Raw genomic sequence first — 12817 nt, 5'->3', positions numbered from 1 at the left:
ACTCCAACTCCAGCCAGACCTGGTCCAGGCACTCTGGTTGCCCAGTTCTCTTCTCCTGGCTGGGTGCCCCACCTTTCCACTTCTCTGTGCTCTTTCTTTCCTTCTTCCTTTCTGTTTTTCTCTTTCTCTCTCTGTCTCCCTCTCCCTCCATCCCTCCCTCCCGTGAAGCAGCATCTGAAGAAGTGTCTGACTTCCGGATCTGGGCTGACAGAGCTTAAGGTACCTATTTCGCAAATGGGGCCTGGGGTGCCCGGCTCCTCTGCTATTTCAGACAAGGCTGTCAGTGGGAGACCATAGCCACTGGCCTGTCAGGGCTGATCAGCCTCAGGCTATTTCTGCGGCTCTGGTTTTTGAGCTTTGTTTTCCCTCTCTCCCAGAAAGAAATTATTTCTTTGGAAAAAGACCAAGCACCTCACCCAGATGCTCAAGGAACATTTGGAATTGGGCTGTCTTGGATTCCCCCTTGTGCCCCTCACCCCTCAAGGCTCTAAAGCCAGCCTGTGGTCCGTATCCGGAGCGGCCAACTCAGAAGTAGCCCTCCGTGGCCTCCACACCACCTGAGCTGCGGCCACACAGCCTGAATTGGAGTTCTGGCCTCTCCTTCGAGCAGTGAGTGAGTTTTGGAGAGTGCCCTAGACCCCTTTAGTAACTGTAATAAACGTGAGCAGTCAGGCTGGGCAAGGTCTTTGTCCCATGGGCGATGCCACTGGGGCACTTCCTCTTCTCTTACAGTCAGGGCAGAGCAAGAGGGAACCTCAATGTCACTACCCACACCCTCATCCCATGGGGAACAGAGGCGTTCTCTCAAGCTGGGGCTGCAGAGGGGCTGAGACTCGTGCGAGGGTTTCTCCGCACCCACTGGGAAGGGCAAGCTTCCCCATGGGGTGACAAGCCTGGGGTTAAAGGGTATCCCCGACTGAGACCCTTCTCCTAGCCGCCATGGGCCAAAGCCAGCTCTTCTGCAGCCCCACTGCCAGAGGAATCCAGGTTCGGTGTTTGTCCTGGGCTTTCACCTGGTGAGGACACCTTGCCAACACCTCCTCAGGCCTCAGGGGACCCATCCCCGCAACAAGGGAAACAGCCCTGAGGGTGGGGGAAAGGCAGGCCCCTCCCACATCCGGCTCTTCTCTCCTGGGGCGTGGGTAATTGCTCACACAGAGCCCCGAACCCGCTTCTCTGGAGTGCTGGGGCCTTCAACGGGCAGCACCTCTTTTCATGAGCAGACTCGGCCATGGTATGAGTGCTGGGAGAGCCACGCTCTCACTGCTGGGCGCAGGGTGCCCTCCCTAGCAGCCGCAGCCTGCGTGCCCGGCGTTCTTCCAGTGAGTTTCTGGGAAGTGGCTTCCGTCCAGCTCCAAGTTTGATCCGCACCTGGAGGCCCCCTGACTTCTGCCCCTTTCTTAGCTAAGGGGGACATGTCCACTGGTTGACTCCCACCACAGGGGACTGGAGGGCAGGTTCCGGAAAAAGGTTGGACCCCCAAATCCAACGTTGCCTCCTTCGCCCTGTGATCCAGCACAGGTCTGTTCACCTGCAGCCACACCCAGCAAGAGGGGGCTTCACTGGCCCTGCGCTCCCAGGCGCTGGATAAAGGGACGTTGCCCGTTTGACACAGGGGTAACCCCAAATCCACACTCAGGTTTGTAAGCTTAACCTCATCTAAAGAGTGCTCTGGAAGGGTTCCAGCCTCTCCAAAGCACAAGGAGCTGCCATTAGGCTGGGCAGTCATGCATAGCCCTTCACGTGAAAATGCAGAAGAGGGTGTTTGGCCAGTTCAACCTAAGCGGTCCGGGGCCTCGAGGGTGAGTTTCCTAGCTTTAGAGTTTTTCCTTTTCATTCGTTTGTCAAAAGTTCAAAATGATATCCAGAGCTATACAATTTGTCTATCGCTCTGGATTTATTGATCCTCAAGAGATAAGACTGGGTAAATTTAATCGGACACATTTGGGGGCTGAGTCTGTCTTCTTTCTGGGAATCAGGGAGTAGCATCTATCAAGAACCTGTGGTCAGCAGAGCTTCCCTGGTGGCTCAGACAGTAAAGAATCTGCCTGTGATGCAAGAGACCTGGGTTCAATCCCTGAGTTAGGAAGATCCGCTGGAGAAGGGAAGGGCTACCCACCCCAGTATTCTTGCCTGGAGAATTCCATGGCTAGAGGAGCCTGATAGGCTACAGTCTGTGGGGTCACAAAGAATCAGACACAACTTAGTGACTAACAGTTGCACTTGTGTGTGTGTGGTCAGCAGAGCCCGGCCTGGGGTCTGTGGGAGGGTGCACACAACTGGCCCAGGTGTGCTCTGACGGGGCCAGAATACCATTGGAAAGAGAAAGTATAGGAGCTTGAGAAGAAGGATGGAAAAAAATAGCACAATGAGAAACTAAGCAAGTGATTCCATTCAAATAAATTAAATGCAAACTCACTACAATTGGGAGGTTTAGATTGAAGAAGGCCTTTTCAGGTGCGGTTAACCACAGAGTGAGGGAGCGAGCTCTAAGCTGGACTTGGCAGCAGAAGAGAGCAGATAGGGAAAGATTTTCAAATCTGGGTGGAGTGGTTAGTGGTGGGGACTGTGGGGGGTGCGGGTGTTGGGGGCAGGGTATGGATAAGTGAAGTCACACACACAGTGTTTTGGGAGGAAAGGAGCAGAAGAAGAGTGACCTAGAAAAGTCAGTCACTAGTCTAACAGGTCATGCCCGGAATCCTGTTACACCTTATCCCTCCCCCATCCCTGTGTGCAGCAACTCTGCTGCTCTGCAGACAAGCCTGTGCCCGGGGTGGTCCAGTAGTTTCCATAGCAACCAATTGTTCTGGCGCAGAGATGGGATTCTGACTCCAGGTGGGTTCTGAACAGGAGTAACAGATGAAACCACTAAGTGACAGAGATCTAGTTTTCCAGTAAGTGGCCCTGCTAATAAAGAAGAGAAAATGTACCAACTACAAGATAAATGGAGCAGAGACGAGCAAATGCTACATTTTCCGGAGGCATCAGCTGTTTGCTGCAAAAACAATAACTCCCTAATAGGTTCAACAGGAATGATGCTGGCAGGAGAGGGGGAAGCCAGAACAGCCTCCAACGGGCTGTGGATGAAGGCTGTAGCAGGGTGGGAGATGCACAATGCCAGGTCTGGGAGGCAGAGAGGAACGCCTCGAGTCATTTCAACCTTGCACACGTTGCGATTGTGAACCCTGCAGGACCGAACAGGATGCCAGCATCCCCGCCTGTCTGTGTGCATTCCTCCCCAGAGGATTCATCAATGCTAGCTAGAGTCAGCAGTCCAAGAACAGCCCTCACTATTTAGAAATCACTGGGAGGAGAGTCAGGTCTGAATTGCAAGGTCTTTTAGAAGCAAAGCAAGCATATTACTACTCTGAAGGCATGACTGAAGCAGTGCCTTTGTGGTGGAATCAGAGAGTTGGGTCCAATCTGATCTGTGACTCACACCAGATGACCCTGGGCAAGCCACTGCCCTGTCTGGGTCCTCATGTTGTAGACTTAGGGCCCTCCAGATACAGCACCTTTGCTAGTCCATACTTCCAAGTCTGCCTCGGGGACCTTCAGGCAGGGGCTGAACTGTGAATGTCATTTTATTAATTTATTTTTGGCTGCGCTGGGTCTTCGGTGCTGTTTGGGCTTTTCTCTAGTTGCAGAGAGCGGGGGTTTTTCATTGAGGTTGCCTCTCCTGTGGAGCATGAGCTCTAGGGTGTGCAGCTTCAGTAGTTGTGGCACGTGGGCTCAACAGTTGTGTTTCCTGGGTTCTAGAGTACAAGCTAATAGTTGTAGCACACAGATGCCTAGCTGCTCCACGGTTTGTGGGATCTTCCCAGACCAGGGATTGAACCCATGTCTCCTGCACTGGCGGTGGATTCTTTAATACTGAGCCACCAGGGAAGCCCCTAAATTGTGAATGTAGATTGATCTCCTGCATTGAGAACAGAACCAACACCGTTAACTCAACTGCCATTCATTTCCACCTTCAGTTAACAGTGATTGACGGTCACAGGGCCAGTTATCAGGAACCAAGGTAACAGGGTGGCACCTTTGGGGTCCTCCCAGCTGAGTGAGGGAGACAGGCAGGTGCATGCTCAGAGCCAGGGGTAGGTCTGGCCCCTGGGTGTGGGCAGGCAGTCTGGGGGCCAGGATAGGGCATGCAGTGGGCCACAATGCTCTCCGTGCCTGGAGCCTGGCTGGGAGGAGAGACAGGAGGAAAGGAGGGGAGGAAGCAAGCTGTGTGGAGGGTCGGTGCTGACTCTGAAGACCCAGGGACCTGGGGGTGGGAGGAGGGGTGAGAGATGGGAGCAGACATGCCACCTGGGTGTTGGTGCTGGAGATAAACAGGTGCTCAGACAGGAAGGATGGTGAGATAGGGGAAAGGAATCAGGCAGGATCCCAGGAAGAAAGAAATGAGAACTGGGGTTTGTGCTGGCAGATATGTCCCTAGAGGAGATTTGAGGCATTGGTGGTGACCAGTATGATTAGATCCTCATCACGGAGTCCTGGGAAGGTGCTTGGTGTGAGCACCCAGACTTGGGAAAGGGCCAAAGGAACAGGCAAGGCTGCCAGAAAGCCTGGACTGCTCAGCCAACCCTCAGGGCAGGGCTTCCCCTACCACCCCGTGTTCCCTGCCCAGGACTGGCAGGTGGTTGAAGGCATGGCTTTAGTACAGGGAAATGGATATCTCCTCTGAGACCTCCAGAAGGTTGGGGAGAGGATTATAGATGCTCTGTAGGATTATGTGATGCAAAGGTGAGTCTTGGCGAAAGAGCCAGAGATAGCAGCCACTTGTCTGAGTTTTCTGTACTTCTTTACCTAAGAGAATCACAGAGACTCCCATTTGCTCAGTTGCTCAGTTGTGTCCTACCCTTTGCAACCCCATGGACTACAGCACACCAGGCCTCCCTGTCCCTCACCATCTCCCAGAGTTTGCCCAAGTTCATGCCCATTGAATCGGTGATGCCATCCAACCATCTTATCCTCTTGATGCCTTCTCTTCCAATAATTTGGCCGCTTGATGAGAACAGCCAACTCATTGGAAAAGACCCTGATTGGGACATGTTGAAGGCAAAAAGGAGACTCCCATAGCCTCTCCTAAAAATTAACCAGGTAGTCACTCAGTACCTGTTATTATTTGTTATGCTAAGCCTTCTCAAGGCTCTCCAAGGCTGTTCCCCACACCCTTGAGGAGTTCAGAGCACAACTGGGAGTTTACGAGTGAACTTGCAAGCCTCAGTGAGCTGAACTACAGTCCCTATGAAGGCTGAGCTTGGAGCACAGGCTGAGAGGGTCACAGGGCAAGAGAGAATGGGGGAGAAATCTCTTGAAACTATGTGCTCAGGAACCATTCATGGGGAAAGTGCATTTGCAAGGGTCTTCAGGGGTGAAGATGTGGCGTGAAAGAGGTCAAAAATAAAATTGACTTTGGCAGTAAGTGGAGAGACAAAGCTTCCAGAAGCATCTGGTCAGTGGCCAGTACCACTTGCCTTGCCTTAGAGCAGGTGTCAATGAAAACAATAAACAATCAATAACAAGAACAGGGAAGAGTTTTATTTGAGCCAAACCGAGGACTAGCCCAGAAGCTTGTTCTCCAAATCATTCTGAGAAACTGCTCTGGAGAAGCAGGGTTTTCAGCACAGTTTTATATCTTGTCAGAACAAAGAACATTAAACAAATTGGGGACACATGTCTTCAAGTTTCAGAAAAGCAGACCAGCATGTCCGCACGCAGCGCATACAGTTTGGTCTTGGCACCTGGAAAAGGAATCTTATCATCAAAGGAAGAGGCATATTTGATCTTTATTTCTAACATTGACATTCCTTACTTCTGGCCAGGGTGCCCTTTTCTTTAATGATTAAAACTTAATTACCATGTATGTTTGATAGGCCACAAACAAGCTATTGTAGTTAGCGTAAAGCTCAAGTTAGCTCATGTATAGGCCAGAATGACTTCCCTATATTTCAGTATGTGAACATTTCTTTTATCAGAAGGCTGGACAACAGCGTGGAAAGGACCCACATTTCTGGCATTGGAAATACCCTTTAACGTCAACCTAGACCCAGGTTTGATTCCTCAGTCTGTTGCTTAATAGCTGGCTGGGCCTGGCCCAAGTCAAATTCCATGCGCCTAAATTTCCTCGTCTGTAAAAAGTGAAAGGCAAAAATGTTTCTCTCAGTGTGGGGATGGAACTAAATGCGACAACAGGCAAGGCACTCAAGCTTTCAGCAGGCCTCCAGGAACACCGACCCCTCCTTTCCTGGCCCGCTGGGAAGCTGCCTTTGACCGAACAGAATGAGCGTTGCAGAAGTCCTCTGAATGCCCTTGTGGAAGCGAATACACAGGCTGATCGGTGGGGAAAAATGTTCTCTTGCAGCCTGTGGGGTGAGTTGCCCATGTACACTTGTCTCCGGATATTTGACTTCCTGAGGCTTCCCTGAACAATACCATCTCTGTCTTGGCACCGCTGGCCAGCAGTCCCATGAGAGCCAGGTTCTCATCACATGTCCTTTTCCTGGAGTCAGTCACTAGAGAACTGGGCTGGAGTCATAACCTTCACCCGCTAAGGGAGGTTAAGTGGGTTGGAGGGAACAAATACACAGACCAGTTTGGTGCTTCACGTTCCCTTCCATCAACATTTTGCCCCAGGCCTTAACCTTGCAACTCAAAAAAGTTGCGTGGTATAATGAAGGAGAAACTGAGTGACCCCCTTGTAATCCACACACAAAGGGCTTTTCAGTAGCCTGTGGTCACAAGTCTTATCTGTTGCATTAAATTCTAGCCAGTTAGAAGCTGGAGTCAGGGTGGGTGCTCCTAGTAAGACATCTCAGAAAACTGGAAAAGCCATGAAAACTTTTGAAATTGGAGTATAGTTGATTCACAATGTTGTATTAGTTTCTCCTGTACAGCAAAATGACCTAGTTACATCTATATATTTTTTCATATTCTTTTCCATTATGGTTTATTACAAGATATTGAATATAGTTCCCTGTGCTACATAGTAGGACCTTGTTTTTTATCTATTTTATATACAGTAGTTTGTAAGGAAAAGCCATTCTGATACCTTTCTAAGGAAAAAGTGACATCGAACAGAGGGGGAAAGTCTAAATAGCAGATGGAACATGTAAAATATAAACATGTAAAATTTAAAATTGACTGCATGTCTTCCTTCTTGGGGTGTATAGCGTAAAATAAATTTTAATGGCCAGCATAAAAATAAACACACAATCTACGTGTAACCCCTATGACCTCATATTTCCCCAAACTAGATGTTTCCTTGGGAATTAATGGTGCCTTTAACCTAGAGAGCTTGTGCAGTGGAGCAGAAAATAGTAGCCAGGAAACTGGAACGGTCTAAGTACTGCCTGACACTATGACCATGTGATCTTGGGCAAGCCACCTTGCTGCTCCGGGACTGGGGTTCCTCACTGAGAAATGACAGGTTTGTCTAGATAACTTAGTTTCCTGTCAATGCCTTATCCCCACCCCAACCGCCCCGCATGAAAAGCTTTGCTGTTCATGGCTACTCACACTTGATCCTTAAAAAAGAATGGGAGAGATGACAGGCATCCTTACCAGTGCCACTCCATTCCCTCAGGCAACCCTTCAAACACAAGCCCAGAATGTGTTCCCCTTTTGTGGAAGGTCTGTACCTATATTTGTAAATTCCGATGGAGTCTGAATTTGCTTCCCGAGTGGTGCAAATGGTCGCCCTGGCTTTCTGACTTTCAGCAGGTTCATAGGTCATTGTGTGAGCTGTTCAAGTTCACACCCAGCCCCCATGTGCCCTGCTTCCATGGAGCATTATTCCTCCTCTGCAAATCCCATCTACAAACATTTATTGTGACTCACCGACATGGCAGGGACTAGAGCCCGACGCCAGCAAGCATGGCCCTCAGCCCTGTGGAGGCTCATGCTAGTAGGGAAGGCAGAGATGCTTTCAATCCAAGCCTGATAGAAGCATGAAATTCTGTGACAGTGCTTGGGAGGGTGGGAGTAGCTCTAGCTCGGGTAAGGCTGCCTGGAAGAAGCAGGCTTTGACCTGAGCTTTGCGAGACCGGTAAGATCTAGACAGGCTGAGTGAGAAGGAAAAAGATACCAACAGAGCGAACAGCAGAGCCAAGACAGGGAGGCAGGAGGCACAGTCAGCCTAGGAGGGGTGAGCAGCCCTTTCCCGTGGAGCTGCACATGTGTGAAGGGGAATGGTGTAGAGATTCAGCCAAAGGCCTAGTCACAGGAAACCTTCAAGATTCTAAGAAATCTGGGGCAGGATCTGGGAAACCGTGGACATTCTTGAGCAGGATGTGTCACGGTGGGACCTGTGCTTTATAGGAAGAGTGATGTGTTGGCTGCAGGGTTTGAAGGAGAGCAAGAGTGCAGGCAGAAGGAACGATGAGGGATTAACACAGTCACCCAGATTGGTGATCATGGAGGCCTGAAGTGCAGTGGGGAGAGCAGGACGGGCAAGAAGGGAAACTTTGGAAAAGAGCTGTGGAGGTAATACAGTGGGGATCCATGCCTGATGGGATGGGGGGTTTGTGCCTCATGCTGAAGTAGACAGGACATTCTGGAGGGAATACAGCCACCCGCCCAGCCTGAATTTAGGGTAGTTTATCCTGGGAGTTGTTATCTAGAGGTACCCTGAGGTTAAGAAGTGAGCAGGCCTGGAGAAACTGATCCAGTGTTAGAGTCTGTGGGTCACCCCCGCCCAAATATCTTTTCTTCCTTTCCTAAAAATGTTATTGTTGTTTATTTTGATTATTTTGTTTATGTTGCTTATATTGATTATTGTTTAATCACTAAGCCATGCCTGACTCATTCATGACCCCATGGACTATAGCCTGCTGGGCTCCTCTCTCCATGGGAGTTTTTATGCAAGAATACTGGAGTGGGTTGCCATTTCTTTCTCCAGGGGATCTTGCTGACCCAGGGATCGAACCCGCGTCTCCTGCAGTGGCAGGTGGGGTCTTCACCACTGAGCCATCTGAGCAGCCCTTTCCTAAAAATGGAACCCCTAGTTTTCAGTTAGACACATGTCCCCTATCCCTGCTTTGAGTCAAGACCCTTTCCACTTGTCTTCCATCTAGGTGTGGTCACATGACTACATCTGACCAGCTGATTTGTAATCAGAAATGTCAGATTTCTGGCTTCCTGCTGGCTAGAAGGCAATATGATTTAAGAGGATTCAGGTCATATAGGTTAAAATCATATTTGAATCCTTCCCTTTCTGAACTCATGTACTGGATGGCCAGGAACCCATTCACAGAAAATCTGCACTCTGTTAGTATCTGTTGTTTGCATCTTAAATGTTTTTACATTCAGGATGTTAAAACCTTATCACCTTATTTCTGTGTTCTAGGGGATACCTTTGGAGAAGGCGATGGCACCCCACTCCAGTACTCTTGCCTGGAAAATCCCATGGATAGAGGAGCCTGGTGGGCTGCTGTCTATGGGGTCACACAGAGTCAGACACGACTGAAGTGACTTAGCAGCAGCAGCAGCAGGGGATACCTTGTCCTTGGTTCTAACTGCAGGGAAAAGTGCAGATAAATAGCCCCAAGTGAGGCTGATGTCAAAATTCAGCTGCTGGTGAGGATGGAAGTTCCCAACCCTGTGAAGGACGCTTAGAGGTGAAACTGGTTTTAGTAAGGAGATGGCAAGATCAGTTCCAAGCCTGCTGAGTTGTGATTCTAATCAATGACTGATAATATTTAATATTTAATATGTGTTGAGTGCTCACTCTGTGCCTGGCAACGTTCTAAGCATTTAAGTGCATCGCCTCACAGCTACCGTGCGAGGAAGCTGCTAATATTGCCCTCATTTGAGACAGACTGGGAGCTAAGAGGTGAAGCCATTTGCTCAGTGTCTTCCAGTTCCCAAGGAGCAGCGCTGTCACTCAGCTCCAAGTGTTTCTGATGCCAGGGCCGTTAATCATTAAGTAGTTGCTGTGCGCATGCTAAGTCGCTTTAGTTGTGTCTGACTATTTGTGACCTTGTGGACCATAGTGCGCCAGACTCTTCTGTCCATGAGATTCTCCAGACAAGAATAAGGGAGTGGGTTGCCATGCCCTCCTCCAGGGGATCTTCCCAACCCAGGGATCAACTAGCTTCTCTTATGTCTCCTGCACTGGCTGGCAGGTTCTTTACCACTAGCGCCACCTGGGAAGTCCCGTAGTTCTTAGGGAGGTTTTTTTTGTTTGTTTGTTTGTTTTTTTTTTATGTCTTCCCCACAACCTCCTTCTTAGAATATGTCTCTTTTCTCTGATACTGATTCCATACTTGGTATGGAATTTTATCTGAGAAAATTCCTGCTAGCAGGCTGGTACGTTCCCTCTTCCGGTTCACAGTATTTGAAGCTTGACAGGGGCTTTGCAGTGGCATGTTGACAAATCCATTAGAGTGGGGTTGGGCTGGGAGATTTGCAGCATTTGCCAATTTTCATGGTGTAAATGTTCCTACCAGCACTGATTTCAGCTGCTATGCCAGCTTGTACAATTTCTGGATATAAATTGTGGATTCTGGTGCAGCCTGCTCCAGCAGACCTTTGGGGGCCAGGGGACTGTACTGTGTAGCTAAAAGAGCACCCATCCTAGCTGGGAATTCTGACTCCACAGCCAGACTGAGAGAGCAGACATGGGGGGGCTTCCGGGGCTCTTCCAGGTGTACTTTGAGGGGGTCCTTGGCTGCTTCTCCCTAGAGCTCTGGCCCTGGGCAGTCTGGGAGGTCTTACTGTGGCCTGTGGGCTCAGCAGTCCCTCGGATCACCTGTCACTCTTCTGGGGGGTGTCAGCGCACCTCCTGAAAAACAGCCCCATGTGACCAGCAGGTGGCAGCATTCTCACATTCAACACTGTGCCCAAGCAAAATGAGGAGCCTTTGTTCTGAATTCAGAGGTGGTGTCACCAAGAGAAAGGCCCAAAGGGGCAAGCTAATTGCCTGTCCTTAGCTGACCTTTGACTACAGAGCCAGTGGACAGGCTCCCACAGCTTGATATAATGAAAGTGATCTTAGAAAACGTCTCGACACCACTGCCTGCCCATCCTAGGAGCTTAGGTTTGGCATCATGGAAACAGGCACTGGGGTCCTTTCAGGAAGGGAGCTAAGGGCCAAGCAGAGGTTTCCAGTTCTAAGGGGGAAGCTCTTTATTCCATCTGCCGCTGCCCACAAGCCACACCTGTCTGCTTGACTCTCCTAGATGGTCAACTCCTGCTAAGGTGACCAGCTCTCACAATTTGCCTGGGACTGTCCCAGGTTTAGTAGTGGAAGTCTCATGTCCTGGGAAACCCAGATCCTGGCAAACATGGCAGTTGGCCACCTGAACTCCTGGGCCCTGTCCTTGCCTGACACATAGTAGGTACTTCGTGTAGTGATTGCTGCTGCGGATGAGTGTCCTGAAAGAGAGGGGCAATGTGGAAGTTGAGTGGGATCATGGAAAAGGAAGTGTTAGTAGCTCAGTCGTGTCCGACTCTTTGTGACCCCGTGAACTGTAGCCCGCCACGCTCCTCTGTCCATGGGATTCTCCAGGCAAGAATACTGGAGTGGGTTGCCATGCCCTCCTCCAGGGGATCTTCCTGGCCTAGGGATCAAACCTGGGTCTCCCCAGGTTTTGCAGTCTCCCCGGGTATGCAGGCAGATTCGTTACTGTCTGAGCCACTAAGGAAGCTGATCAAATCCAACAAACAAAATTTGATTTCAGTTTATTAAAAAAAAATTACTTCCTTTGCTTTTTGTCAAAAGAAAGGGCTGGAATGTATGAGGGGGAAACTCCAGAACAGTCCCTTTCTCCTCTCTCCCTCCCTCCCAGTTGCCTCCTTCCTTCCCCTCCTTGCTGCAGCACATCTTGCATCTGGCACCTGATTCAGGGCCCTCCCAGAGTCCACAGCAGAGAACTCTGTGTTCCAGGGAAGGGTGGGGTGGCTGCAGGGGAGGGCGGCAGGGGCAGTGAAGCGGGCAGGCTGGAGGAGGGGTGAGGCAGGCAGAGGCTCTTACGCCCTGGAAATGGGGGAGTGATGAAAGTGGCCCCAAAGAGCCTGAGGCTCCGTGGAGCCCTCAGCCGGTCTGCTCAGCTCCAGGCAGGTCCCCCTGTGGCTCAAGCCCCACTGTAATGTGGCTTATCTCCTTTTGCTCTGCTGAACCCTCTAGACAGTTCACTTCCACTCCAAGGGGCTAACTCAGGGGAGTGAGTCTCTGCAAACACTAACCTGCACTACGGCTTGAATCAGTGCAGTCACTATGGCTGAATCACTTTGCTTAAACCAGTTAAAAGATGTGCAGATTCTTGGGTCCATTTGCAAACAACTTCTTTCAGAAATCCAACCAGCCATAGCACATAGCCCAGGACCAAACACGAGATCAAGCCAGTCAATCCAAAAGGAAATCATCTCTGAATGTTCTTTGGAAGGACTGGTGCTGAAGCTCCAATACTTTGGCCACTTGATGCAAAGAGCGGACTCATTGGAAAAGACTGTGATGAAGAGAAAAACTGAAGGCAAAAGAAGAAGGGGATGACAGAAGATGAGATGGTTTGATAACATCGCCAACTCAATGAACATACATTTGAGCAAACTCTGGGAGAGAGTGAAGGACAGGGGAGCCTGGCATGCTGCAGTCCATGGATGGGGTCAGAATCAGTCGGATATAACTTAGCAACTGAACAACAACATGAACAACAGAGTACCCACCACGTATTTCCAGATTCACTGATTGGTGACAAACATCAAGAAGACTGCTATTGTCCACATCAAGGAATCTGATCATGCTTGAACATATTCATTGGCCACTGCTACAAATAACATTATAACATCAAAGAAATTTAAAATATCTCAATGTTGT

Source organism: Capra hircus, chromosome 3 (assembly GCF_001704415.2).
Source record: "Capra hircus breed San Clemente chromosome 3, ASM170441v1, whole genome shotgun sequence".
Classification (NCBI taxonomy): domain Eukaryota; kingdom Metazoa; phylum Chordata; class Mammalia; order Artiodactyla; family Bovidae; genus Capra; species Capra hircus.
This window is presented reverse-complemented; position numbering follows the sequence as displayed.